This window comes from Phocoena sinus, chromosome 6, assembly GCF_008692025.1.
Source record: "Phocoena sinus isolate mPhoSin1 chromosome 6, mPhoSin1.pri, whole genome shotgun sequence".
Lineage (NCBI taxonomy): Eukaryota > Metazoa > Chordata > Mammalia > Artiodactyla > Phocoenidae > Phocoena > Phocoena sinus.
In genome coordinates, this window is record NC_045768.1 from 112,439,873 (window position 1) to 112,465,409 (window position 25,537).

A 25,537-nucleotide genomic window follows, 5' to 3' on the forward strand; every position below is an offset into this window, starting at 1 on the left:
TTTGAAATGATATGACTTCATCTTTATGAACATCAACAACAAGATTTGTGCCAAAGCCTCTCTAGCTAAGATTTAGGGAATGGGTCATCGATTCTGGCAGTCTTGGGTTTGCCACCAAACAGGCTCCCCAGTATTCAGGTAAGAAATTAGAGCACCATAAAGCAAATACCTGGATTCTCAGCTCTCTGTCTCCCATTTGCTCAAGCAGGACACAAAGTTTTCCTCATCTCTAAACAGTCCTAGAGGGTGTCTCACCTGCCCCCATCACGTCCCAGGCTTCTTTGTTCCAGGGTCCCCTCAGACCACAGATCTCCCTGAGGCCCGAAACTGACAATCCCCCAACCAGTGAGGCTTACAAAATGCACAGTGACAGGACAGCTCGGCCAAGAGAGGAGAAAGCTCTCTCTCCATGTGTGCACAGTAGGGTAGCTTGAGCCCTGAGATGCAATAGCGCTTGATGTTTTATGTCTTGGAATTATTCCAAACTTTCTTGGGACACACATCCACACTACACCCTCCCCAAGCCAATTCATATTTCCTCGAGTGCTGTAAACAGCATTCTCCTAAAATGATTGTCTTATGGATACACCTAGTTTATTGCATTGACTTCCTTCTCCTCTTCGCTACAGCCAGTCCCTATATGCTGGGTCTCCTTGCTTCTTTGACCATGATGACCTCCGCCCTCTTTCTCTGTAAACCCGTCATATGTATATACAGAATGCCAACAAACACATGAAAGAATGCTCAACATCATTAATCATTAGAGAAATGCAAATCAAAACTACAATGAGATATCATCTCACACCAGTCAGAATGGCCATCATCAAAAAATCTATAAACAATAAATGCTGGAGAGGGTGTGGAGAAAAGGGGACACTCTTGCACTGCTGGTGGGAATGTGAATTGGTTCAGCCACTATGGAGAAAAGTATGGAGGTTCCTTAAAAAACTACAAATAGAATTACCATATGACCCAGCAATCCCACTACTGGGCATATACCCTGAGAAAACCAAAATTCAAAAAGAGTCATGTACCAAAATGTTCATTGCAGCTCTATTTACAATAGCCCGGAGATGGAAACAACCTAAGCGCCCATCATCGGATGAATGGATAAAGAAGATGTGGCACATATACACAATGGAATATTACTCAGCCTTAAAAAGAAATGAAATTGAGCTATTTGTAATGAGGTGGATAGACCTAGAGTCTGTCATACAGAGTGAAGTAAGTCAGAAAGAAAAAGACAAATACCGTATGCTAACACATACATATGGAATTTAAGGAAAAAAAATGTCATGAAGAACCTAGGGGTAAGACAGGAATAAAGACGCAGACCTACTGGAGAACGGACTTGAGGATATGGGGAGGGGGAAGGGTGAGTTTTGACAGGGCGAGAGAGAGTCATGGACATATACACACTAACAAACGTAGTAAGGTAGATAGCTGGGGGGAAGCAGCCGCAAGGCACAGGGATATTAGCTCGGTGCTTTGCGACAGCCTGGAGGGGTGGGATGGGGAGAGTGGGAGGGAGGGAGACGCAAGAGGGAAGACATATGGGAACATATGTATATGTATAGCTGATTCACTTTGTTATAAAGCAGAAACTAACACACCATTGTAAAGCAATTATACCCCAATAAAGATGTTTAAAAAAAAAAAAACAAAAAAACCCGTCATATGTAAACTACAGCTGTGAATGGAACATGTGATTTTTCTGAAGAAGCTCCTGGACCATCAGCAGATGCAAATAGATAACCAGCAACCAGCCACAGCAAGATGAACTGAAAGCCCAGCCCTCACACAGCAGGAAACTCTGCTTCAACTATTTGAACCATTTTATTATAAAAGACTCTACCGTGCTCCATCCTGACTTCTGAAAAATCTCTTCCCAGGTTCATGATAAATACACCCAGAGCAATTTGAAAATTACTGATAAACTGGAATCTCTGCTGCATTTTGAAAATTTCATTACAGGTCAGATAATTGATCAAAAGTTTCTGAAGGGCTTCCCTGGTGGCACAGTGGTTGGGAGTCCCGCCTGCCAATGCAGGGGACGCGGGTTCGTGCCCCGGTCTGGGAGGATCCCCCATGCCGCGGAGCGGCTGGGCCCGTGGGCCATGGCCGCTGGGCCTGTGTGTCTGGAGCCTGTGCTCCGCAACGGGAGAGGCCACGACAGTGAGAGGCCCGCGTACCGCAAAAAAAAAAAGTTTCTGAAATGCTTGGAAAATACAGAAAACTAAGGCTCATGGAGCAGGTGATCATATGAATTTATCACAGTTGATGGGATAGGGTTTTTTATCCACTCTCATAATCATCTATCTCTGTAGAACAGACCAGTTACACACTATTCATGCTCTAGCAAGTGACCTGTAAAATTAACAATCCAATCATCCATACAGACAGGCTCTAAAATTTATTGCCTTTTTATGGGTCATTCTATTTAGCTAATGGAACCCTTGGCTTTTCTGACATAACTCCACCTAATTATCAGATGTTACTGGTGGGATTATCAGCAATAAAATGTTAATAGTATTTTGCTTGTATCGAAATTAAAAGCCAAAAAATCATTAAAATAAGGAAAGATGAAAGTATTCATCCGTACGATAACTAACGAAGTTTCAGGTCCATATGGTGGATTAACGAATACTAGAGTAATGCTGGTGTTTCTGACGAGGATGGTGATAGTAATTATGTGAGCAATACTTCATGTATAACGATGAGGACAAAATCACCCTACACTCTAAATCACTGAGATTTCAAGGTCCCTTCCTTGTACTTCACAGCTTATAGCCACTGGCGTGCATATACGCATTTAATTTTGTCCAATCTCATGTAACACTGCCAAGGTGAAAATGGAATCAAAAGATTTGCTGATGCATGTTGTGTATTTTTCATATAGCCTATCAAATATTCCAAGGGCAAAGAGTATATTATATCCTTTCAAAAGATCTTACACGATTAACTACTAGGAAGCAGGTTCAGTAGTGCAAAATTCGCAGAAATTGACATTTTTTAAAGTTAAAAATAACTCACAAAAGGGAAGGCTTTACCGGTCACAGAGCAAGCCCTGGCTCATTTTTAGGAAGGCTAGATCTCACACACTAAGGAGGCTTTACAGGAGTCTTGCCACTGTCAGAGCAGCCCAGCAGGTATTACCATGCTGCTGGGGATTTGATCATTACTCCTTCTCTATGTCTCTTTTTTATAGAAAGGGGAAAAAGAGCTCCACTAGATATAAAAGGTTTTAAAGAAAGTGTCTTTTCACATATTGAATATATTTTCAGTTTTTCATGTGTGTGTATGTGTGTGTCTGTGTATACACACACACACATATATATAAAGCAGTTCTGTATATGTGAAATTAGTGAATACCTTAAAATAATATGGAATAAATTCAGAGGAAATTAGACTTTGCAGCATATTCCTGTGTCCCTGAACACTCAGCTCTTAGAAAATAAAGACCATTTGAAGTCTTCCAAATTATCAACTATACTTAGTTTGGGGCAATGGAAGTCTCTTTTTTATTTTTTTAATAATACCAATATTATTGGCATTGGTTTCTAAAAATAAATGGGGTTCAGTTCATTTACCCTAGTTAGGAGTTAGAGGGAGGAAAAACTACTATTCAATAAAAAAGAATTTCTCCCTTGGGCTCAGCAAATCCCAAAATGGTAGAAAATCCACTTCTGGCGATGCAACATCATTTCAAGAGATGGACAGCACAGCTGTTGCGTCAGACACTATGTGAAAAAGTGGTCCTTCCTGGCCAGGACAGCTGTTCTCTGGGCCAAATAAGCCAGACATTACATAATGCAGTTTAGAGCATTCAGAAGATCCTTATATGAATTATTTCCTTGTCCTAAGAGAAGTTTATATTCACCATAAGTAATCTACTTTTGTTGAAGGCACTGATGTTCCCATTAAAACTCACAGGTATGCTCAGTCTTTTCATGACTAAGGTCTTTAAAGAAGTGAGCAAAAATCATGACTTTCTTGATGGGGGATGATGCAGAAGCTACTGCTCAACTTCCTACAGTTCAAGCTCGCATGTTGTAGGAGTGGACCATCAGGGTCATGGGGGGGCAGCTTTTTCTGTAAAAGACCAGCCGATAAACATTTTCAGCTTTGCGGGCTGTGTGGTCTTTATTGCAACTACTCCACTCTGCTGGTGTAGCAGGCGAACAGCCGTAGACAAGTGTAACTATGTTACCAACTTTATTTATGGGCAGCGAAATGTGAATTTCATGTAAACTTCACATTTAACAAAATAGTATTTATTAATAGTTACTTTTTCAACTATTTAAAAATGTGAAAACCATCCTTAGTTTGTGGGTCTACAAAGACAATAAGTGAAGCAGACCTGCCTGGTGGACAGGAGTTTGCAGACCTCAGATCTAGGGGACACAGACGTCGAATTTAACGTGTCTAAAATAGACCATCTCTCTCCACCCCCAACTCACAAGGCTCCACATCTCAGTAAACGCTGTTCAGTTACGCATGGCAACAACTTAATGCTTTTCCTTAATCTGTCTCTTCTTCTCTTTTTCTGTCTCTTTTTATCTTACATCCCAAACCTAGTCCTGTCATCTGAACCTTCAAAATACACTCAGAGCCCTCACACTTTTCACCAAATGAACTCCTGGCACATTAGTCAAACCACCTATGACGAACCCACTTGATGAAGTGATGTCTTACCTAGTCTATTGCATGAGCTGCCCTAATGTCCAGTCTTAGCAAACTCAATCCACTCTCCAGATTAATTCACAATCCAGAAAGATCTTTCTCTAAGATAAGTCAGCCTGGTCTCCACTCTTCTGTTTAAAAAACTCTCAGCTTCCCATCCCACACACAAGGAAAACCTCAGTCCATACTTGGGCCTATGAAGTCCTCAAGTCCCGATTCCCTCTGCTATCTTTGGCCCCCTTGTCCACCACTCCTACCTCTGCTCCAGCCAAACCAGCCTCCCTGTTGTTTCCGGAACACTCTTTCCTCAAGGTGTTGCATGTCTGTACTGTCCCCTCTCTACCTAGAGAGCTCTTTCTCCATAGATATGTGTGACTCACTCCCTCATTACTAAAAAAAGTTTCCCTAACCAAAGAGCATCAAATAGCACCTCTCACCACCACTTTTTTTTCCATTACATTCTCTGTAGCACATACCACCTCTTGTCTTAGGACACACTTACTTGTTTCCCTATTTTTTCCTGTCTTTTCCTCTATAATGTAGACTCTGCAAAAAGAGACTTTTTTTCTTGACTGCTGTATCCCCTGCTGATAGAACATTAGCTAAATGAATATAGAAATGAATGAAATGACATCAGAACTGTCAAATGGGCAGATGGACATGGAGGGGATACCTGTCCACGTAGGCATCTTATTTTGGGCTAGCCTCTTCCTTGTTTCATCATGAAAGCTGGTAGAGGCGTGTTGCCTAGTTGCTAAGAACAGGGGCTTTGTGTTAGGCACTTCCATCCTCCACCTCCTCTCCAGCTACCTAAGTATTTTTGGAAGGTATATTCCATTGTGTATATCTGCCACATCTTTATCCATTCATCTGTCGATGGACAGTCAGGTTGCTTCCATCTCCTGCCTATTGTAAATAGAGCTGCAATGAACACTGTGGTACATGACTCTTTGGAATTATGGTTTTCTCAGGGTATATGCCCAGTAGTGGGATTGCTGGGTTGTATGGTAGTTCTATTTTTAGTTTTTTAAGGAACCTCCATACTGTTCTCCATAGCGGCTGTATCAATTTATATTCCCACCAACAGGGCAAGAGGGTTCCCTTTTCTCCACACCCTCTCCAGCATTTGTTGTTTGTAGATTTTTGGATGATGGCCATTCTGACTGGTGTGAGGTGATACCTCATTGTAGTTTTGATTTGCATTTCTCTAATGATTAGTGATGTTGAGCATCCTTTCCTATGTTTGTTGGCAATCTGTATATCTTCTTTGGAGAAATGTTTATTTAGGCCTTCTGCCCATTTTTGGATTGGGTTGTTTGTTTTTTTGATATTGAGCTGCATGAGATGCTTATAAATTTTGGAAATTAATCCTTTGTCAGTTGCTTCATGTGCAAATATTTTCTCCCATTCTGAGGGTTGTCTTTTCATCTTGTTTATGGTTTCCTTTGCTGTGCAAAAGCTTTTCAGTTTCATTAGGTCCCATTTATTTATTTTTGTTTTTATTTCCATTTCTCTTGGAGGTGGGTCAAAAAGGATCTTGTTGTCATTTATGTCAGAGAGTGTTTGGCCTGTGTTTTCCTCTAAGAGTTTCATAGTCTCTGGCCTTACATTTAGGTCTTTAATCCGTTGTGAGTTTATTTTTATGTATGGTATTTGGGAGTGTTCTAATTTCATTCTTTTACATGTAGCTGTCTAGTTTTCCCAGCACCACTTATTGAAGAAGCTGTCTATTCTCCATTGTACATTCTTGCCTCCTTTATCAAAGATAAGGTGATCATATGTACGTGGGTTTATCTCTAGGCTTTCTATTCTGTACCATTGATCTACATTTCTGTTTTTGTGGCAGTACCATACTGTCTCGATTACTGAAGCTTTGTAGTATAGTCTGAAGTCCAGGAGCCTGATTCCTCCAGCTCTGTTTTTATTTCTCAAGATTGCTTTGGCTATTCCAGGTCTTCTGTGTTTTCATACAAATTGTGAAAATTTTTGTTCTAGTTCTATGAAAAATGAATTGGTAGTTTGACAGGGATTGCATTGAATCTGCAGATTGCTTTAGGTAGTACAGTCATTTTCACAATGTTGATTCTTCCAATCCAAGAACATGGTATATCTCTCCATCTGTTTGTATAATCTTTAATTTCTTTCATCAGTGTCTTATACTTTTCTGCATGCAGGTCTTCTGTCTCCTTAGGTAGGTTTATTCCTAGGTATTTTATTCTTTTTTCTTGCATTGCTAAATGGAAGTATTTCCTTAATTTCTCTTTCATATTTTTCATCATTAGTGTGTAGGAATGCAGATTTCTGTGCATTAATTTAGTATCTTGCTACTTTACCAAATTCATTGATTAGCTCTAGTCGTTTTCTGGTAGCATCTTTAGGATTATCTATGTACTGTATCATGTCATCTGCAAACAGTGACAGTTTTACTTCTTCTTTTCTGATTTGGATAACTTTTATTTCTTTTCCTCTCTGATTGCTGTCGCTAGAAGTTCCAAAACTATGTTGAATAATTCTGGTGAGAGTGGGCAACCTTGTCTTGTTCCTGATCTTAGTAGAAATGCTTCCAGTGTTTCACCATTGAGAATAATGTTGGCTGTGGTTTCTCATATATGGCCTCTATTATGTTGAGGAAAGTTACCTCTATGCCTACCTTCTATAGGGTCTTTATCATAAACAGGTGTTGAATTCTGTTGAAAGCTTTTTCTGCATCTATTGAGATTATCATATGTATTCTGTTGTTTTTGGATGGAATGTCCTATAAATATCAATTAAGTCCATGTAGATTAATGTGTCATTTAAAGCTTGTATTTATTTTCATTTTGGTTGATCTGTCCTTTGGTTAAGTGGGGTATTAATGTCCCCTACTATTTTGTGTTAATGTCAATTTCCCCCCCACCTTTTTTTTTTTTTTTTTTTTTTTTTGCGGTACGCAGGCCTCTCACTGTTGTGGCCTCTCCCGCTGCAGAGCACAGGCTCCAGATGCGCAGGCTCAGCGGCCATGGCTCACGAGCCCAGCTGCTCCGCAGCATATGGGATCTTCCCTGACTGGGGCACGAACCCGTGTCCCCTGCATCAGCAGGCAGACTCTCAACCACTGCGCCACCGGGGAAGCCCTCAATTTCCCCTTTTATGGCTGTTAGCACTTGCCTTATGTATTGAGGTGCTCCTATTTCGGGTGCATAAATATTTACAATTGTTATATCTTCTTCTTGGATTGATCCCTTGATTATTATGTAGTGTCCTTCTCTGTATCTTGCAATAGCCTTTAAAGTCTATTTTGTCTGATATGAGAATTGCTACTCCAGCTTTCTTTTGATTTCCATTTTCATGGAATATCTTTTTCCATCCCCTCACTTTCAGTCTGTATGTGTCCCTAGGTCTGAAGTGGGTCTCTTGTAGACAGCACATATATGGGTCTTGTTTTTGAACCCATTCAGCCAGTCTGTGTCTTCTGGTTGGATCATTTAAACCATTTACATTTAAGGTAGTTATCGATATGTATGTTCCTATTCCTATTTTCTTAATTGTTTTGGGTTTGTTATTGTAGTTCTTCTCCTTCTCTTGATTTCCTGCATAGAGAAGTCCCTTTAGCATTTGTTGTAGTGCTGGTTTGGAGATGCTGAATTCTCTCAACTTTTGCTTGGCTGTAAAGGTTTTAATTTCTCTGTCGAATCTGAATGAGACCCTTGCTGCATAGTGAAATCTTGGTTGTAGGTTTTTGCCTTTCATCACTTTAAATATGTCCTGCCAGTCCCTTCTGGCTTGCAGAGTTTCTGCTGAAAGATCAGCTGTTAACCTTTGGGGATTCTCTTGTATGTTATTTGTTGCTTTTTCCTTGCTGCTTTTAATATTTTCTCTTTGTATTTAATTTTTGATAGTTCGATTAATATGGGTCTTGATGTGTTTCACCTCGGATTTATCCTGTATGGGACTCTCTGTGCTTCCTGGACTATTACCTTTCCCATATTAGAGAAGTTTTCAACTATAATCTCTTCAAATATTTTCTCAGACCCTTTCTCCCTCTTTTTCTTTTAGGACCCCTATAATTCAAATGTTGTGTTTAGTGTTGTCCCAGAGGTCTCTGAGACTCTCCTCAATTCTTTTCATTCTTTTTTCTTTATTCTGCTCTGTGGTAGTTATTTCCATTATTTTATCTTCCAGGTCACTTATCCATTCTTCTGCCTCAGTTATTCTGCTGATTCCTTCTAGAGAATTTTTAATTTCATTTATTGTGTTGTTCATCATTGTTTGTTTGCTCTTTAGTTCTTCTAGGTCCTTGTTAAACATTTCTTGTATTTTCTCCATTCTATTTCCAAGATTTTGAATTATCTTCACTATCATTACTCTGAATACTTTTTCGGGTAGACTGCCTATTTCCTCTTCATTTGTTTGGTCTGGTGAGTTTTTACCTTGCTCCTTCATCTGCTGTGTGTTTCTCTGTCTTCTCATTTTGCTTAACTTACTGTGCTTGGGGTCTCCTTTTCACAGGCTGCAGGCTCACTGTTCCCGTAGTTTTTGGTATCTGCCCCCAGTGTCTAAAGTTGGTTCAGTGAGTTGTGTAGGCCTCCTCAGGGAGGGGACTAGTGCCTGTGTTCTGGTGGATGAGGCTGGATCTTGTCTTTCTGATGGGCAGGTCCACGTCTGGCAGTGTGTTTTGGGACGTCTGTGACCTTATTACGATTTTAGGCAGCCTCTCTGCTAATGGGTGGTGTTGTGTTCCAGTCTTGCTAGTTGTTTGGCATAGGTTGTCCAGCAATGTAGCTTGCTGGTTGTTGAGTAGAGCTGGGTCTTAGTGTTGAGATGGATATCTCTGGCAGAGCTTTCTCCATTTGATATTACATGGGGCTGGGAGGTCTCTGATGGAGCAATGTACTGAACTCAGCTATCCCACCTCAGAGGCTCAGGACTGACACCTGGCCAGTGCACCAAGACCCTGTCAGACACACAGCTCAGAAGAAAAGGGAAACAAGAAAAGAAATAACTAAATAAAATTAAATAAAATTTAAAAGTTATCAAAATAAAAAAGTATTAAAAATATAAAAGTAATTAAAAAAAACGAAAAAAGGAAGAGAGCAACCAAACCAAAAAACAAATCCAGCAATGATAACAAGCACTAACAACTATACTACAAAAAAAAAAAAGTAGACAGACAGAACCCTAGGACAAATTGTAAAAGCAAAACTATACAGACACAATCATACAAAGAAGCAAACACATAAACACCAAAAGAGAAAAAGGAAAAACATATATATATATATATATATATATATATATATATATAAAGAGAGAAATCAAACCAATAAACAAATCTACCAATGATAATAAGCTCTAAATACTAAACTAGGATAAACATAAAACCAGAAACAAACTAGACGCAGAAAGCGAACCCCAAGTCTACAGTTGCTCCCAAAGTCCACTGCCTCAATTTTGGGATGATTCGTTGTCTGTTCAGGTATTCCACAGATGCAGTGTACATCAAGGTGATTGTGGACATTTAATCCACTGCTCTTTAGGCTGCACAGGGAAATTTCCCTTTCTCCTCTTTGTTCGCAAAGCTCCTGGAGTTCAGCTTTGGAGTTGGCCCTGCCTCTCCATGTAGGTTGCCCTCTGGCATCTGTTCTTTGCCCAGACAGGAGGGAGTTAAAGCAGTGGCTGGTTAGGGGGCTCTGGCTCACTCAGGCTGAGGGGAGGGAGGGGTATGGAATGCGGGGTGAGCCTGTGGTGGCAGAGGCCGGCATGATGCTGCAACAGCCTGAGGCATATCATGTGTTTTCTCAGGGAAGTTTTCCCTGGATCATGGGACCCTGGCAGTGGCAGGCTGCACAGGCTCCCGGGAGGGGAGGTGTGGATAGTGACCTGTGCTTGCACACAGGCTTTTTGGTGGCTGCAGCAGCAGCCCTAGCATCTCATGCCTGTCTCTGGTGTCCCCGCTGATAGCCACCACTGGCACCCATCTCTGGAGCTCGTTTAGGCAGTGCTCTGAATCCCCTCTCCTTGCGCACCCTGACACAATGATTTCTTGCCTCTTAGGCAGGTTCAGACTTTTTCCCAGACTCCCTCCAAGCTATCTGTGGTGCACTAGCCCCCTTCAGGCTGTGTTCACGCAGCCAACCCCAGTCCTCTCCCTGGGATCTGATCTCTGAAGCCTGAGCCTCAGCTCCCAGCCCACACCTGACCCAGGGGGTGAGCAGACAAGCCTCTCAGGCTGGTGAGTGCTGGTCAGCACCAATCCTCTGTGCAAGAATCTCTCCGCTTTGCTCTCTTTGCCCCTGTTGCTGCACTCTCCTCTGTGGTGCCGAAGCTTCCCCCCCCACCCCCCAGTCTCTGCCAGTGAAGAGGCTTCCTAGTATGTGGAAACTTCTCTGCCTTCAGAGTCCCCTCCCACTAGTGCAGGTCCCATCCCTATTCTTTTGCCTCTGTTTTTTCTTTTTTCTTTTGCCCTCCCCAGGTACATGGGGAGTTTCTTGCCTTTTTGGAAGTCTGAGGTCTTCTGCCACTGTTCAGTAGGTGTTCCGTAGGAGTTGTTCCACATGTAGATGTATTTCTGATGTATTTGTGGGGAACAAAGTGATCTCCGTGTCTTACTCCTCCGTCATCTTGAAGGTCTCCCCGAGATTGTATTTTTAAATGAAGTAAGGAGATGGTACAAACTCCTCACCATTCTGTTATTAAAACAAAAAATGAAAAACTTGAGGTGGTTGAAAAGAAGGGATTGACATCACCACCTGGTGGTTATATAGCCTAACTGCAGGAAAACTCACGTGGGAAGAAACCTCCATGATTGACTGAATAACCTGGAGTAAGAGAGGACATTTGAGCTAGAAGGGCCAAGTAGATTTTAGTAAGAGGGCAAAAAAAAGGAAAGAACAGTTAATGCATTCTTAACTTTAAAGTTTACTTATCAAGAAAGGAACTGTAGAAAGTATTTTGAATATGTTGCCCTATTAATCACAAAGAAAGCCTGTGAGTAGATGGTATTATCCTCAACTTACAGATAAGGAGCTGAGGCTCAGTAAGTTAAATAGTCCCACAGCTGTGAAGTGGAAGGGTTGGCCCTCCCAAATCGACAGATCTGGATTTAGGACTCACAATGATTAGAAGTTATTCAATTATACAGAAAGGACTCATGGGGTTAATTTTTCCCCCTTCCCTCAACTCATAATGAGAGATGGAATGCTCTATATACCTTATATATTTATACATTTCAACTGACTAAATAAAATATAGCAGCTACATGAATTGAAATGATTCCTAGTGTTTGAAACAAAAAAGGTAGGCTTTTTATTTATTTTAAGTATCAAATTAACTTAGCTCACACCATTTACTTGTACATACAACTTAAGACTGTGGTGGCAGACAACTGTGTCATCATGTTAGCTAAGCATGGCACACAAAAGTGGGGATTATAAAAGGCCCTGCATGAGTACTGTCTTTGACACTAATCTACACAGAGAATTACATTTTAAGACATGGGCCCTGAGTATAGCACAGGTGGATAACTAGTAACTTCTCCATTAGGGGAGATCCAAAAACTATACTGAAAACCAACTGAGGATTATTTATCCTGGCCTTCTACCAACCCAAATAAAATACTGGATAAAACTGTCCTTAATTATAAATAGATATAATAAAATAATAAAACACATACTAAAAACAAGAAGTTACAGCTTTCGAATGCCAAACTTTGTATTTACAACAAGGGTTTTTCAGTTATCCTAAATGAACTTTATCCAGAACTAATGAGCATATAAACTGAAAAACATCTTATAAGAAAGCACAGAAAAATTATTCATACATTTACAGATCTTTTTCTATTAATGAATATTTTTAAGTTTCACATTAAAGCTATTTGCCAGACAGAAGGTACTCAGTATTCAATTACACTTTTACAGTTCAAACATTTATATGCATTTTAATTTCTTCATAGAGTAGCCAGATAACAATGTGACTAATGTTTAAAATGTCTGAAGAAAAATTGACTTAGAATGTTCTGAAACCAATTTTATCTGAAATGAACATGGACATATCCTCAAAATTCCAGGTATCTGTGTCCTAAAAGTAAATTGGTAAGTGTATGACTGAAGAACAAAAGTTCTCTGTACCAATTCTAGAGAATGGAATATATATATATATAATATATATATAGTGTATACTATATATATAGTATATATATAGATACTATAGTATATATATAGATACACTATATATATATTATATATATATATATATATATATAGGGTTTTTTTCTTAGTAGATACTTTCACCTAGGTAGGTGTCTCCTAGACACTGACCATGTTCCAAGCCAATTTTATTCTCTCTCCCCCTGAAGTCTACAATCACACCTGCTTCTTCAACGTAATATCCACCCTTCCAGGGAACAATGTATCATCTTCGATTACCCCATCCTTCCCTCTTACCTACATCCAATAAATCATCAAAACACACAGACTTCACCTTCTAAACAGTTTTAAACTTATGCTTTCCCTTTTGTACGAGTGATTTCTCCCCCACCCACTCCCTCACATTTTGCCTAGCTAATTTCAAAAACATGCCAAGTGTTTCCCTTGCCTGTGATTTCTTCCTCCTTTGATCCATAATCCGTACGTTTATGACAGTTCACTTTCCAAAATGCAATGCTGACCCATTTGTACCTTTTCTTTAGCCTCTTCCTGACCTCTTTGTGTTCACAGGATGGAACCAAGCTCCTTAGTGGAGACCATGTCATGAGCACCCTGTGACACGACCCTGGCTTTTGCCTCCAGATACATTTCATTCACTCACCGCTTGATGCTTTGTATCTAGGCAACATCATACGATGCTAATATCACCTTGTTCACACGAGTAACACACTTCCTTCATCTTGGAATGCTGCTTTTCCTTAATTGGCTGTTGAATTGATATGCACCATTTACAATCCAACTTGAATAATAAAAATACACAAAGATGGCTATAAAAGTTGCCTCTCCTGATTCTCTTCACCTAAACAGGCCCATTTTACCCCACCCAAATTGAGTGATTCACCTCTCCAGTTTATACATGCTTCTATTATTTCATTTAGCTACATATGTTTTAAAATATTTACCTATCTATTTTCCTTAAAAAAAAATAAACTCTGTGTAAAAGGAAACACCTCCTCCATTCTGGCAGCTTTCAGCGGGTTCCACATGCTGGCAACCATCTCCTGGGTTCTCTTCTGAGCATAATTTGAAAGTCCCCCTTCTGACTTCCAGGCTTGGCTTGTCCAGCACCCTGTCATTCAGTGGGGTCTACCTTTAGACCATTGGAAACAATAAGTTTAAGGGGTAAGACAATACCCTCGATCATGTAACAGTTGATAAAAACAGAAGTATTAAGAAAATTAGAGGAGGACCTTCAAGATGGCGGAAGAGTAAGACGCAGAGATCACCTTCTTCCCCACAAATACACCAGAAATACATCTACACGTGGAACAACTCCTACAGAACACCTACTGAAGGCTGGCAGAAGACCTCAGACCTCCCAAAAGGCAAGAAACTCCCCACGTACCTGGGGAGGGCAAAAGAAGAAACACAGGTAAAAGAACAGGGATGGGATCTCCCCCTCTGGGAGGGAGCTGTGAAGGAGGAAAAGCTTCCACACTCTAGGAAGACCCTTCACTGGCAGAGACGGGGGTGACAGCGGGGAGGCTTCGGAGCCGTGGAGGAGAGCACAGCAACAGGGGTGTGGAGGGCAAAGCGGAGAGATTCCCGCACAGAGGATCTGTGCCGACCAGCACTCACTAGCCTGAGAGGCTTGTCTGCTCCCCCGGCCAGGGCGGGCAGGGCTGGGAGCTGAGGCTCGGGCTTCGGAGGTCAGACCCCAGGGAGAGGACTGGGGTTGGCTGCGTGAACACAGCCTGAAGGGGGCTAGTGTGCCACAGCTAGCTGGGAAGGAGTCTGGGAAAAAGTCTGGACCTGTCTAAGAGGCAAGAGACCATTGTTTCGGGGTGCATGAGGAGAGGGGATTCACGGCACCACCTATACAAGCTCCAGAGATGGGCGCGAGCTGCGGCTATCAATGTGGACACCAGAGATGGGCATGAGACGCTAAGACTGCTGTGCAGCCACTAGGAATCCCGTGTGCGAGCTCAGGTCACTCTCCACACCTCCTCTCCCAGGAGCCTGTGCAGCCCGCCACTGCCAGGGTCCCGGGATCCAGGGACAACAACGGAAATGATAAACCATAGCCAGACTCATCAAGAAAAAAAGGGAGAACTCTAATCAACAGAATTAGAAATGAAAAAGGAGAAGTAACAACTGACACTGAAGAAATACAAAGGATCATGAGAGATTACTACAAGCAACTCTATGCCAGTAAAATGGACAGCCTGGAAGAAATGGACAACTTCTTTGAAAAGCACAACCTTCCAAGACTGAACCAGGAAGAAATAGAAAATATAAACAGACTGATCACAAGCACTGAAATTGAAACTGTGATTAAAAATCTCCCAACAAAAGCCCAGGACAGGATGGCTTCACAGGTGAATTCTATCAAACATTTAGAAAAGAGTTTACGACTATCCTTCTCAAACTCTTCCAAAATATAGCAGAGGGAGGAACACTCCCAAGCTCATTCTATGAGGCCACCATCACCCTGATACCAAAACCAGACAAAGATGTCACAAAGAAGGAAAACTACAGGTGGATATCACTGATGAACAGAGATGCAAAAATCCTCAACAAAATATTAGCAAGAGGAATTCAGCAGCCCACTGAAAGGATCATACACCATGATGAAGTGGGGTTTATCCCAGGAATGCAAGGACTCTTCAGTATACACAAATCAATCAACGTGATAAACCATATTAACAAATTAAAGGAGAAAAACCATATGATCCTCTCAATAGATGCAGAAAAACCTTTCAACAAAATTCAACACCCATTTATGATAAAAATCCTCCAGAAAGTAGGCATAGAGGGAACTTAATAAAGGCCATATATGACAAATCCACAGCCAACATCGTTCTCAATGGTGAAAGATTGAAACCATTTCCTCTAAGATCATTGAGGTTTTAATTCATATTGCCCTTATTACTCAAGAAATCTCTTGCATTCCTATACACTCACGATGAAAAAACTGAAAGTGAAATTAAGGGAACACTCTCATTTACCATTGCAAAAAAAGAATAAAATACCTAGGAATAAACCTACCTAAGGGGACAAAAGACCTGTATGCAGAAAACTATAAGACACTGATGAAGGAAATTAAAGATGATACAAACGGATGGAGAGATATACTATGTTCTTGGATTGGAAGAATCAACATTGTGAAAATGACTATACTACCCTGAACAATCTATAGATTCAGTGCAATCCCTATCAAACTACCAATGGCATTTTTCACAGAACAAGAACAAAATTTTCACAATTTTTATGGAAACACAGAAGACCCCAAATAGCCAAAGCAATCCTGAGAACGAAAAACAGAGCTGGAGGAAGCGGGTTCCCTTACTTCAGACTATACTACAAAGCTACAGTAATCAAGACAGTATGGTACTGGCACAAAAACAGAAATATAGATCAATGGAACAGGATAAAAAGCCCAGAGATAGGCCCACACACATATGGTCAAGTTATTTTTGATAAAGGAGGCAAGAATATATAATGGAGAAAAGACAGCCTGTTCAATAAGTGGTGCTGGGAAAACGGGACAGCTACATGTAAAAGAATGAAATTAGAACATTCCCTAACACCATACACGAAAATAAACTCAAAATGTATTAAAGACCTAATTGTAAGGCCAGAGACTATAAAACTCATAGAGGAAAACATAGGCCGAACACACTCTGACATAAATCACAGCAAGATCCTTTTTGATCCACCTCCTAGAGAAATGGAAATAAAAACAGAAAAAAAACAAATGGGACCTAATGAAACTGAAAAGCTTTTGCACAGCAAAGGAAACCATAAACAAGACGAAAAGACGACCCTCAGAATGGGAGAAAATATTTGCAAATGAAGCAAGAGACAAAGGATTAATCTCCAAAATTTACAAGCATCTCATGCAGCTGAATATCAAAAAAACAAATAACCCAATCCAAAAATGGGCAGAAGACCTAGATAGACATTTCTCCAGAGAAGCTATACAAATTGCCATCAAACACATGGAAGAATGCTCAACATCACTCATCATTAGAGAAATGCAAATCAAAACTCCAATGCGATATCACCTTACACCAGTCAGAATGGCCATCATCCAAAAATCTACAAACAATAAATGCTGGAGAGGGTGTGGAGAAAAGGGAACACTCTTGCACTGCTGGTGGGAATGCAAATTGGTACAGCCACTATGGAGAACAGTATGGAGGTTCCTTAAAAAACTAAAAATAAAACTTCCATACGACCCAGCAATCCCAGTACTGGGCATATACCCAGAGAAAACCATAATTCAAAAATAGTTATGTACCAGAATATTCACGGCAGCTCTATTTACAATAGCCAGGACATGGAAGCAACCTAACTGTCCATCGACAGATGAATGGATAAAGAAGATGTGGCACATATATACAATGGAATATTACTCAGCCATAAAAAAAAACCAAAATTGAGTTATTTGTAGTGAGGTGGACGGACCTAGAGTCTGTCATACAGAGTGCCGTAAGTCAGAAAGAGAAAAAGAAGTACCGTATGCTAACACATATATATGGAATCTAAAAGGAAAAAAAAAATAGGCATGAAGAACCTAGGGGCAGGATGGGAATAAAGACGCAGACCTACTAGAGAATGGACCTGAGGATATGGGGAGGGGGAAGGGTGAGCTGGGACAAAGTGAGAGAGTGGTATGTACATATATACACTACCAACTGTACAACAGATAGCTAGTGGGAAGCAGCCGCATAGCACAAGGAGATCAGCTCTGTGCTTTGTGTCCACGTAGAGGGGTGGGATAGGGAGGGTGGGAGGGAGACGAGAGAGGGAGTAGACATGGGGATATATATGTATAGCTGATTCATTTTGTTATACAGCAGAAACTAACACACCATTGTAAAGCGATTACACTCCAATAAAGATGTTTGAAAAAAAAAAAAAAGCAGTACCCTTCCAACCTACCTAGTGCCAGGATTGTCACTGGTTTCCACAATGAAGCATTTAATGTCTTGTTTCGGACAGTGTCCAGTGTCATGACTCTCACTCCACAGCATATCCTTGAAGAAATTATTTTGGTAGATGACATGAGGGAATTTGATGATTTGAAAAAGAAACTAGACTACCACGTGGAAAATTTTGGGGGAAAGATTAAATGAATAAGAAACAAAAAGAGAGAGGGACTGATTCGAGCGAGGCTGACTGGAGCATCGCGTGCTTCAGGGGACGTTCCGATGCTCCTGGATAGCCACTGCAAGGTGACGAAAGTATGGCTGGAGCCCGTGCTGAATGCCATTGCTAAGGACCCCCAAATGGGGGTGTGTCCTCTGATAGATGCCAGTGATTACGGGACCCTGGAATACCAGTCCTCTCCCGTTGTCAGGGGAGCTTTCCACTGGTAACCGCAATTTAAACGGGATCGTGATTTCTCTTATGAGATGGAGGGACCAGAAGGACCCACTAGACCTATGTGGTCACCTGCAATGACTGGAGGGAGTTGTGCTATAAATAAGCATTATTTTAATGCAATCGGAAAGTACAAGGGCATAAATCTCTGGGGAGGAGAAAATTTGGAACTTTCACTAAGGACCTGGATGTATGGAGGCCAACTCTTTATACTCCCCTGCTCTCGAGTAGGACATATTGATAAGCAACACTTTGCAAACCACACTGGAATTGTAAAAGCCTTGGTACAGAACAATCTCAGACTGGTGCACGTTTGGCTAGATGAATACAAGGTGAAGGATACGTCCCTGGTTTGGATAGGTGAGTGAGAGTGCAGAGAGGGACTGGCTTCTAAAGAAGCCTTCTGCTGCCTTCCAGATACCAATTTTTGTACTTTTCCTTAAATTAGGGCAACCTTCAGCTGTTCACCCACCCATTTTCAGACCCTATTCTCAATTTGTTCATTCTAAGCTGCTACACTTGAACCTTACTCTTTTTTTAATCTCTAGGGAAACTCAAGTTTCTCAGAAGTAAATCAACCAACACAAGAAGTCTTTCCCCCCCCCAGGATCTATCTTCCTCCCACAAAGATTGCCCGTCTGTGGCAAACACCTCTCTCTGCCCCCATTCCCATGGGCAAATTTTTGGATTCTCTTCCTCCACTACCGGGCTTCCAAGTGACATGACTGCAGCTGTTCTGGAGACCACACAAGATCCTCTGCTACCTTTTTTCTCTAACAGTCAAAGATTTTTACATCAAAGCCAGGCCCCTTCATTTGTGCATCTCCCCATGGTTTAAGCCCCTTGCCAGGACCTTTAGAATGCACATAGAGAGAACATATAGATGCAGCCTCATTTTAATTTGAAAGTTCAAACAAATAGGGACAGTAACAACAAGACCTCATTTCACATACATGGGTAGAAATATGGAAGAATCTCTCTGTGATATTATATGTCCTGGTCTTGATCTAATATTTCTTTATTATTTTAAATTATAAAAGTAATAATACTGAATTTCTTGAGTAATCAGGGCAATATGAATTAAAACCTCAATGAGATACTTCTACATAGCCACCTAGATTGGCAAAACATTTTCAAAGTCTGATAGGACCACGTGTTGGCAAGCACAGGAAGTCTCAGACACTGTGGGTGGGAGTGTTAATTGTTACAAACTCACTTTGGAAAACAGTTTGGCAATATCAAGTAATAAAAAGACATGAATATCCCATGAAAAAAAATAAATAAATAAAATTACAACCTCTTTTAATGAGGCCCAAACTCTCAACTGTTACAACTTACTTCAGCTAAAATCTGTACTATTTTTAAAAATTTAAGGGCCCTATTCTATCTTCTAGCATGAAACATTTTCCAGCTTTAAAATCCCTTTTTGCACTCAGGTTTAAAGTGACTTCTGAGTTCCAATCTCTTGCCACTTAACGAGGGCTGAAATCTCCAGGCATATCTACTGAAACTTAATCAAGATTTTGCAGAACTAAAGATTGCGTTAATAAAGTTTATTTCCTAGTCCAATGGCACAGTTTACTATGTACGGTCAAAATTATGCAAGTTTATCTCATATGCTTTCCTTTACCTGTCTCAAGAAGTGAAGTTTCAAATATTACTATCCCATACACCAGTAATCCTAGAGACTGACACTGCTGATCCTGCAGACAAGTGTTTCATCCTAAACCTACTATGTGATAGTCATTGAGCTTTGGGGAGATACAAAGAAACCAGAATTGACACTTGCCCTCAAGCAGGTAGATGCAGGCGTCTAGGAAAGACAAGTCATGGAACAGAAGGTAGAAAGAGGTATGACTTAAAAGCAGTAGCAATAAAGTATGATAGCATACAATTAACTCAAAAAAATAGTGCAAACACACACACATACACACACACACTTCTTCCTCCTTGGCAAAGCCTTGTTCACATAATCGTATTTTACATGGATGAATGTCCAAGGGATGGGACCCATCTCCAACTTCAGGTGGTAATATGCTGTTCAGTGGTGTTATCTTCCTTACAAGAGTTTGATTAGGTATGGACATTGGACTCCATTCTGGCTAGAAACTTGAGAAGCTTCAATTTCTATTTTCTAAATAAATGCACATAATTTTCTGGGTATTGTTTAGTCTCTATATGATGCTTGGAGATTCTATAGTCTTCTTGAAATCTGAGGAGATAACATCCCCACACTGGGCTTTTCCAAGTGGAAACATGAAAAGAATCTAGATCCTTCAAGATGCTGAGCTTCTGAACGGCCAACCCTGGAACCATCCTGACTCTATACTTCATATAAAGAGTTAGATAATAGATTTACTGTTTGAACAACTTCAAACTGGGCTTCTGTTTCTCATAGCCAAGAATATCTTAACTGATACAAAAGTTACTGTTACTCAGAGAAATAATGTCAAGTGTCCAAATGGCTTCATAATTGCAGTAATATTCAAACTGAGTTAGATGTAGATATTATTAGATAAGAAGGGGGTAGAAAAGAGAGATCTCTCTTTTTCAAACGGCATATAAATTGTGGCCAATGACTGATACAGATATGGATATATTCAAGCAAAAATACAGGAGTAACACTCTTGATTAATTATAGGATTTACATATATACATATACACATATATATACATACATACAGAGACAAAGCGACAGAGAGGTATACAGAGAGGGGGAGAGAGAGAGAGAGAGAGAGAGAGAGAGAGAGAGAGAGTGGGAGAGAGAGAAAACAAAGGTACAAATATGGAAAACTTTCACAGATTTACAGAGAAGTCACCCCATGTACATATTCAACTTCTAGAAAGATGGTGTCATATTTTGACTTCATTTGTTTACGGGGATCTTTTTACTTTCACTCTATCAAATTTGTCACTAAGTATGGCCAACATCCTGTATCAAGAGCCCGAGTCAAAGTGATGACATTTGGAATTACACCATGATACTAATTTCTGTGATATTACCCTTGTATCTAATATCTATCTCTAAATGTGGCTAACTTTTAATATTCTTTAATAGATTTAATGGCAGCAATATTTGTACCCCTCTTCAACAAGGAAATTCAACTTTGACCTCAGTTGGGTCTGCTGAAAGTGTTTTATATCACTGCCTGAGATCAAAAGAGCCATCTCAAATATTGCATCCTTTCAAGATTAGATGCTCAGATCAAGTTCTCAGTTTACCTGCACTGACTTGAATCTTGGCATTGGTCTTGACCTCATCTTCCCCTCTGCCTCTCTCCTCATGGCTGTTGCCTTCTGAAATAGATTTTCATTCTGAACGTACTTTTCACGTCATTTCACATCTTACCTGGAAAGAGGCTGAAATACATTTGGCGCTCTTTCGAATAAGAAAAAGAGGAATAAAGCCAATTTGTTACTTTAAAATCTTTTAAAAATTCTATTAAAGGCTTTCTATCAAATAGCATTGTTTACTCACATGTCAAATCTTCCTGAAGTTTTAAGAGGCAATACTTTAAAGTACTCTTAAAATATTAAAATACACTCTCTATCTCACTTAAATGAACAAGAAAAGGCAGAATGATTCCATTATACTGCAGAATTTGTGTACTTTACCAGTTTATAAGAAAACTGCTCCAACCTAAGATGTTCCCCTGTCCCCCCCAAAATATAACATAGAGCAGAATCACAAAAGGCAGTGATGAAATCAGAAAACAGAACTTAGCAACCCTAACTCTTGAGTCAACACTGTTTCACCAAAACAACAAAATCTCAAGAGAATTTAAGAAAGCAGCAGCAAGAATCTCCAACTGAGTATATAAAATCACCAACCATGTTCGCTGTGAAAAATAACTAGTACCCAGGAGGCCTCTGACTTTTTGTTTCAGAATTATGTCTTGTTTCTATACACTCATTTTCAATTTTCTAGGGAAAGATCCATAGCTTTTACTGAAACCTCAATGAATCTGTGGCCTTTAAAAGATTCAGAACTATTCCTAAGTGTCCCTGAAAGAATATCAATTTGAACTTCAACTCCTCAAGTTTAAGGGGGAGGTTTGCCTGATCTTCAAAAAAGACATGCAAGTGTAGGGCAGAAGTGGTACTCTGTTTCATTCTGTCACTGGGGCAGGTTCAATTGCAGCATGAGAAGGCGCTTCAAACACCTGTCCACGGACTAGCCCACGCCGGCTACCGTCTGCTTCCCTGCACTCCCCAAAACTCAGAGGTCTTTTCTCTAGGGGGGGCTCATCTTCACTGAAAATATCAAAGATTATTTTTATATGCTGATGGACCCCAAAGCAATATTTGGAGTTCTGATGTCTCTCTCAAACTGCAGGGTCCCAGGATTAAACGGCTCTTCCTTTCAGACTGTCCTCACTCAACTTCAGGTTCTCAGAAAGACGGCTTTGCCTACGGTCCTTCTGCAGCTACTCAGAGGTGCCAGCTGACCGCTGCCCAGGTGATGGCTCCCATCACTCGGGCCTCCCCACACGCCTGCCGCAGAGGTTTCCAGACAGCATGTGTGGGGATAGTGCTGGGCAATTACTAGAACAGGGGCTATTCTCTGAGTCACTCTAGGAGTTACTCTGGGAGCTGGTTTAATGACCAAGCTGGACGCCTTCTCATCCCAACATGACAATTCCAGGGTGAACTGTATTTTAGCAAAAGGTGAGGGGCACGCAGTGAGTTCAAGCCGGTGGTGACTAAATCCAGTTAGGAGGGTCACTGTCTGACTAGGTCTCCTCTAAGCTCTTAATAGCTGAGATCAGAGGAAATTTTCACTGAAACGAACCTGCAGCCGCAGTATCAAAACAAAGCAAGTTTTCTTTGTTAACAGAAACGGTGAACAGTTTCGATATGTTTGAATGTAATATGTAATAGAAAATGAACTGCCAATCCCTCCACACCACGCTAAGTAATTTGAAAGATCCAGAGGAAATGGCATAGAGGACAGAGGCCAGATAGCTAGTGAAATAGAGGGACACCAGGGGAGAAAAAACAGTCAGTAAGGTTTTTTAAAAAGGAGGGTCGACTGGGTCTAACATTATTTACAGGTCAATGGAGAAGAGGACTGAGGCGTGACCCCTAGATGTAATAAGTCTGTAAATCGCCGCTTACTTGAACAACATAAATTTGCATGGAGTGGTCTGATGGGAGAATTGGAGGCTAGCAGATCACTAGTGACAGCTAGGACAGTCAACTCCTTGGAAGTGTTTTGTTATAAAAGCGAGAGGAGAAATAGGTCGGTAACATCAAGAATACTTTTTTAAATGGAAAAAGTAAGAGCACGCTTGACTACTGATTCACTGGAGAAGGAAGATTAGACGCACCAGGAAACCTGAGTAGGTGACAGGGGACAGGATCTAGTACACGAGTGATGGCATCACAGACAGTTCATCCGTATCCGGACGGAGCCCCCAGCGTGCGCGAGAACAGGTGAGGATACACCTGTAAATACGAGCAATGGCTCGTGGAAATGCTCTACTGATTGCTTCTGTGTTCTCGGTGAAATAAGGTACAAGGCCATCAGCTGAAACCGAGGATGTGGCAGAGGTTCAGAAGTTTGAAAGCAGACCAAATATGGGAGAGTTCTCTGTTTAATGAGACTGGCTAGGCAACCAAGGCAATCCATGCAGAGCTTTGAAGGCCACCGCGAGGCACTGCATTTCATTTAGACTGCAATGAGACACCGTACTTACAATCAACCTTTCCTTAAATGGATCTGCTTATAGTCTCCTCCTTATTCCTGAGAGATAATGACTTTCTCTGTCTATGCCACATTAGGTTTTTTTTTGGATAGGGACAGAGACAGAGATATCTATATAGCATGTATAGATATGATATCCTTTTAAGGGTCTCTTTTTAAAATTTTCTTTTTAAAATGTACCATACCAATAAGAGAAAAACCTCTCTGGAAAAGATATCATGCTTTGATTTTCTTTCTCTTATATAGCAGACGTTCAAAATATATTGGTTGGATTTGAGAGAGCATCTATTGGGTTGGCCAAAAAGTTTGCTCGGGTTTTTCCATAACATCTTATGGAATATAAAACAAATATAAAATGTTTAATATAAAACACGAGTTCTTAAAAATGCACCTTGTCAAAACCACCTGTAAATATGGCCAGTTCCTTGAGCTGGCATGTACTCTAAAAACTTTAGGATTTATAAAATTGTTTTTTGGATGTTCATAATGCTTTCAACGTCTGCAAGACAGTTTTTCTTAGATTAGGATGTTATGCATCCAGCTCACCTATCTAATCAAATTTTCCAGGTTACCTGGAGAATTCTATTAAAAAACAAAGATAACATCTACTCGCTTCATAAGAGTATTATACGAACTAATGAGATAATTCTTGTAAATCACTTTAGTTCCTCAGAGATAAGTGCTCAATAAAGAGAAAATGATATTATTATTCTCCAGAGCCCACTGGTTCTTTGTCTACACACTGATGTTTGGAGAGATATCAGTTGTACACAGGCATCTGCTGCTGTGAACTGGTGCACGCTTCAAGATTTAGAAACAAACTTTCACAAATGCAGTCCTTCATAGACTGGACAAGTTGCCTCTCATTTAGATTATGTGTATCAGCATTCAACAAGGGAGCTCTGCATCCAAGGAGACTTGGTCTAATGATAGAATAGAATAAAATTTAGTTAAAATTTTCAACTCCATGAATTTTCAATTCAAGTCTTCAAATTGCTGGAGAGGCCAGTGAAGATTTATTTTTTTTATTCTGTTGGCCCAGATTTAATGACACCATCTCATTGTCAAGCTCTGAAAATGATACCCTGAGCCTATGACCTGACTCCACTAATTCCTAAATCTTTCTACATAAGAGAGAAACAATAACTCCCAAGGTTGCCATAAATATAATGCATCTTACCTGTGTGCTATCCTTTGTTTTTGTGCCAACAAAGTAAGTATTCTCTCTAAATCATAACCTGCTCCTTGGCTAAACTACAGTAATCTTCCATAGACTCTTGTACATATATTTTTTATATTTTTAACATTGTATTATAATTTGTAAACATGTCTATTAGACAAAAAATAATGTGACTTGATCAATGATTTCTATTTCATTTATTTTGGTATTCCTAGTACCTAACACATTCTATACTAATAGAACATATTCTGGGCTAGAAAATAAATCTCAATAAAATTATAATTATACTGGACTTCCCTGGTGGCACAGTGGTTAAGAATCTGCTTGCCAGTGCAGGGGACACGGGTTTGAGCCCTGGTCCAGGAAGATCCCGCATGCTGCGAAGCAACTAAGCCCGTGCGCCACAACTACTGAGCCTGTGCTCTAGAGCCCGCGTGCCACAACTACTGAAGGCCGTGT

The 25,537-nt window shown here is 40.5% G+C and overlaps 1 pseudogene; it reads left to right on the forward strand.

Moving 5' to 3' along the window:
- The first annotated feature begins 17,728 nt into the window (after window positions 1–17,728).
- Window positions 17,729–22,740, forward strand: LOC116755063 (annotated as a pseudogene).
- The last annotated feature ends 2,797 nt before the right edge of the window (window positions 22,741–25,537 follow it).